We start from the raw sequence: 5,596 nt of genomic DNA, 5'->3' as shown, positions 1-5,596 counted from the left end.
CCCCCCCCCGCCCTCCGCATGCTTGGGACACAGCAGACAGCCCACAGCAGCAGCTGCCTCATCCCGAGCACAGGTGAGGGTGGCACAGGCCCCTGAGGCGTCTGCTGGGCTGCGTCCAGCGGCAGAAGCCCTCCTCCCGTGCACGCCCCTAGATGACGAGATCCTCCCAGACCCAGCCAAGCCAGGGCTAATCCCACTTCTGTACCATGGCTGCCCTGAGCTGCACCTGCCCAGTAGCGAGACAAACATGTCGGGCCCCGGCCCAGTTGAGTCTGGAAGTCTCTGTGATCTAGGGATGCGTGGAGGGGGATGCACCCCACCTGTGCTCCAGGAGGAGGTGGCTGCTGCTGTATGCTGCCCGCTACGCCCAGAGCACAAGGTGGGGGAGGCACAGGCCCCCCTGGACTGCAGAGACTTCCAGACTCAGCCGGGCCACGGGGCCTGATGCCACATTTGTCTGGCCGCTGGGGAGATGCAGCTCAGCATGGCCGCAGCACAAGTGGGATCAGGCCCCAGTCCGGCTGGATCTGGGACTCTCCATGGTCTAGGGGCACGCAGGGGGGGCAGCAGCTCTTGCCACTGGATGGAGCATGGCAGAGGCCCCAGCAACCTGTGCCCCCTCACCTGTGCTTGAGACGAGGCGGTTGCTGCTGCAGGCTGCCCGCTGCACCTGGAGCAAAGGTGGGGGAGGGGAATGGCTCACCAGGGCCTATTCGGCTGCACCCAATAGCGGGAGCCCCTGCCCCACGCACCCCTGGACCATGGAGTTTCCCAGACCTGGCTGGGCTGGGCCAGGACCTGATCCCATTTCTGTGCTGCGGCTGCACTGAGCTATGCCCACCTGGCAGCCAGACAAATGTGGCATTGGGTCCTGCGGCCTGGCCGAGTCTGGAAGTCTCTGAAGTCCAGAGGTGTGTTGGGGAGGCTATGTTCGTCTGCCCACCAGACAGGCATGGCTCAGCGTAGCCATGGCACAGAAGTGGGATCATGCCCTGGCCTGGCCAGGTCTGGGACACTCCACGGTCCAGGGTTTCATGGAGCAGGGGTCGGGGGGTGCAGTAGATCCTGGGGCGCCCTTTACTTGCAAAAAGTGATCTTCACCATGAAAAGGTTGGAGACCACTGATCTATTCTGAACCCCTGCTCAAAGCAGTATTATCCATCCTCAACCAGATCATCCCAGCCGAAGCTTTGTCTAGCCAGGTTTTGAAAACCTCCAAGGATGGAGCTTCTGCCACCTCTCTGGGTAACCTGTTCCAGTGTTTCACTACCTTCCTAGTGAGAAAATTCTTCCTAATATCTAACCTCAACTTCCCTTGCTGCAACTTGAGACCATTGCTCCTTGTTCTGTCATCTGTTACCATTAAGAACAACCTATCTCCATTCTCTTTCGAATCCCACTTCAGATACTTGAAGACTGCTATTAAATCCACCCTCAGTCTTCTCCTCTCTAGACTAAAGTAAGCCCAGTTTCCTTAGTCTTTCCTCATAAATCATGTGCCCCAGCCCCCTTACCACTTTTACTGACCTCTGCTGGACTCTCCCCAATTTGTCCACATCCTTTCTCTGGGGGGGCCCAAAACTGGACACAGGACTCCAGATGTGGCCTCACCAAGTGCTGAATAGAGGGGAATAATCACTTCTCTTGGCCTACTGGCAACACTCCTACCAATGCAGCCCAGTATGCCATTAGCCTTCTTGGCAACAAGGGCACACTGCTGGCTAATATTCAGGTGATCGTCCACTGTAACCCACAGGACCTTTTCTGCAGAGCTGCTGCCCAGCCAGTCAGCACCCAGTCTCTATGAATGCATGGGATTTTTCCATCCTAGGTTCAGGACTTTGTACTCATCCTTGTTGAACTTCATGAGATTCCTTTTGACCCAATCCTCCAATTTGTTTAGGTCACTCTGAATCCCAGCCCTACCCTCCATTGTATCTACTACTCCCCGCATCTGCAGACTTACTGAGGGTACACTCTATGCCATCTTCCAGGTCGTCAATGAAGACATTATACAAAACCAGCCCCAGGACCGACCCCTGGGGCACTCCACTTGATACCAGCTGCCAACTAGACATCGAGTCATTGATTACTACTCTCTGAGCCCAATGAGCCAACCAATTTCCTATTCATCTTACAGTCCATTCGTCTGGCCCATACTTTCTTAGCTTGCCTACAAGAATGCTATGGGAGACCACATCAAAAGTCTTGCTAAAATCAAGGTACACCACGTCCACCAGTCTCCCCACATCCACAGAGCCAGTCACCTCATCATAGGAGGTGATCAGGTTGGTCAGGCATGACTTGCCCTTGGTGAATCCATGCTGACTGTTCCCAAACACCTTTTTCTCCTCCAAGTGCTTAGAAATGGATTCCTTGAGGATCTGCTCCATGATTTTTCCAGGGACTGAAGTGAGGCTGACCAGCCTGTAGTTCCCTGGATCCTCCTTTTTCTCTTTCTTAAATATGGGCACTATGTTCCCCTTTTCCAATCATCCGGGACCTTTCCTGATTGCCATGAGTTTTCAAAGATGACAGTCAATGGCTCCACACAGGGCCGTCCCAAGAGGAGCGTGAATTGGGGCGACTGCCCTGGGCCCCATGCTTTGGGGGGCCCCGTAGACCCTGGCAGAGTGGCCACAGCCCCTCCTGTAGGGCCCACCTAGTGTTGGTGACTCCGCACCCCACGGCCAGCTTCACGTTCGGCCTCTCGCCACCCTCCCACCACCACTGTTGCCACGGGCTTCTTCACATTCAGGCCTTGCACCTGACTAGGATCGTCTCTAGGATCATGTCACCCAACTCCCTTGGCACCCTCGGATATATCCCATACAGTCCCATGGACTTGTAAGCGTCCAGCTTTTCTAAGTAGTCCCTAATCTGTTATTTCACCACTGAGGGCTGCTCACCTCTTTCCCAAACTGTGCTGTCCAGTGCAGTAGTCTGGGAGTTGCCCTTGCCTGTGAAGACTGAGACAAAAAAGGCATTGCATGCGTCAGCCTTTTCTGCATCCTGCATCACTAGGTTGCCTCTCCCACTCGGTAAAGGACCCACACATTCCCTGATCCTCCACTTGCTACCAACATACTTGTTGACACCCTTCCTGGTGCCCTTCACATCCTTTGCTAGCTGCAACTCCAATTACACTTTGGCCTTCCTGATTTCATCCCTCCATGCCCAAGCAATGCTCTTATATTCTTCCTGAGTTATTTGTCCGTTTCCACTTCTTATAAGCTTCCTTTTTGTGATTTAGCTCACTGAAGACTTCCCTGCTAAGCCAAGCTGGTCTTCTGCCATACTTGCTAGTCTTCCTGTGCATTGGGATGGTTTGTTCCTGCACTCTCAGTAAGACTTCTTTCAACTACAGCCAGGTTTCCTGCACTCCTCTCCTGCTCAGACTGGCCTCCCAGGGGATCCTGCCCTGAGTGAGTCCAAGTCTGCTTTTCTGAAGTCCAGGGTCCTTACTCTGCTGCTCTTCATCCTTCCTTTCCTTGCCTGCTCCTACTGGTCAGCTGCTGGTGAGGAGGGTTCACACTGCTGCCCAAGACAGGGGCTCTCAGTAACCATAAGACATCGTGACCAATACCACTCCAGTATTAGCCTGTATCAACTAGGCTAAAACTCACACGATTCTGCTGGGCACCTGGGGCTGATGTTCAGCTCCCTCCCCACTTCCCAGGCTTTTTTTGGAGGCCTGTCCTGGTGCCATGATAGCTTCAAAACCCTGAGTATTTTCCTAGGCCTGCCAGCCTATCTAGCCAAGAACTGGTAAGGCCACAGTGCGGAGATGGAGGCACAATGAGATGGGTGGAACTAGCGCCTGCCCAACCTATACTACCACACCCGGGTCCTGGCCATCAACAACCTGGCAACTGCTTCTCTGTGATACAGATGTGCGCACCATCCTGGACCCTGCAGTGGCCTAGTATGGGAAACAAGGCCCTCGCCATGCAAATGCCACCATCACAACAGTGGCACAGAACCTGCACAGGCTGCCACTCCCCTCCCGGGGGGAATCAGCCCAGCTCCAGCACCATTTCATCTGCACATTGCTCAATGGACTGATGATAGGACTCATCTGCTGGCAGGCGCAGGACCCCACTGCCAAGGGCTGTTGCTCCACTCCACTTCCTTGCTGACTCCTTTTTGCAAGCTCCCTGCCCTCCCCTTGCTGCTGTGCCAACCCTGCCGCCCCAGAAACTGGCACAAGAAGCAAGGGAGATTTCCCACTTTTATATAGAAAATCGTAGTGGTTAGGGTCACAAGCCAGGGGGCCAGAGGGAGGGAACAAGTAAAAGGTAAAGAAACATCAATCCTGTGGTAACATACACTCAGCACCTTAATTCTACCCATGCAGCTCCAGAGGTGTCAACAAACCAGCCCTCAGTCCCTAGAGCCTCGAACAGCAGCCTGCAGCTGCCCCCAAGTCTCAGTCCAGTTCCTTCAGCCCACAGTCGGCTGACCAAGCCAGGGGGATCTCCAGCTCTGCTGCGCACTCCTCTGTGCGGGGTAACCAGGCTCCATATGCATGCTGCTCTCTCTTCTCCTTACTCCAGCTTCCTTTTCCTCTTGCCCACCCCCACCTAATCCCTGGGGGTTTCTGGGATTGCAGGCCAAATTAAGAGTCCGAATAGCTCTGCAGCTTGTCCCTGGTTCCTCCTGCTGTTACATGCATTACATTCACACTACACTGAATCCCAGGGCAGGAGGGTGACAGGGGTGCCTTGCCTAGAAGCTTTTCCCAGCCCTACAAATGCAGTCACTCAGCCTTGGTCCACTCTGAAGGGCATTTCTGGACACACAGCCACCCCTGCTGAAGGGAAGGTAAGCCTACTTATGGTAATTTAAACCCTGGTACAAGGTTTGGCCGTGTGCTGCTGCACACAGGCTGCAGAAACTGGGGCTTGGGCCTAGGGAAGAGGCTCTGGCTGAGTCACAGCCATGGTTCTACTTGCCCCTTCCCTGGGAACTGTGTTTAACCCTTGCACACTTGAGCACAATCTGGCTGGGTCCCCAGCGGCAAGCAGCTCTGTCACACCCGTCCTGGAGAAGGGCTCTCGAGAGCTTAGGACATTCTTCCTCTTCCAAGGCCGGCTATAAACTGGGGAGCAGCAGGGGAGGGGGGGCCTCATTCCCTCCGTGGGCCCAGCTCACATCACAGCAGGCACCACTCAGCCGATTTGCCACTTTCCACCCCCAAAAAGCTGTCCCCTCTTCCCCTACATGTTTGTCCCACCTCACACCCTACATGTGAAGCTGACAGGCAGCCGCTGCCCTCCCTACACTTCCTCTTGCTCACCTAAGTACAAGCTTTTGTGGGGACAGGGCACTCAGAGGAAAAGGCACAAAGCTTCCTGTGCCAAGCAGGAAGTAGGGGTGCAAACAGCAGTAACAATTTTTGCCCGATGTGCCCACAGAAAGTTTATAGCCACAACCAAACACAAGTGCACAGCTGCAGAAAGCTTAAAACCGGCTGATTGGGTGAAGATTTGACTCCTCATTGCATGAGGGGTCAGATGAAGAAGTTTCAAAACATAGTGTCTTCAGTAACTTCTGTCTGTGCTGCCTGCCAGCTGCTAGCTGTTTTCAGGATTGC

This window comes from Gavialis gangeticus, unplaced genomic scaffold (assembly GCF_001723915.1).
Source record: "Gavialis gangeticus isolate Ggan-Ray unplaced genomic scaffold, GavGan_comp1, whole genome shotgun sequence".
Taxonomy (NCBI): domain Eukaryota; kingdom Metazoa; phylum Chordata; order Crocodylia; family Gavialidae; genus Gavialis; species Gavialis gangeticus.
This window is presented reverse-complemented; position numbering follows the sequence as displayed.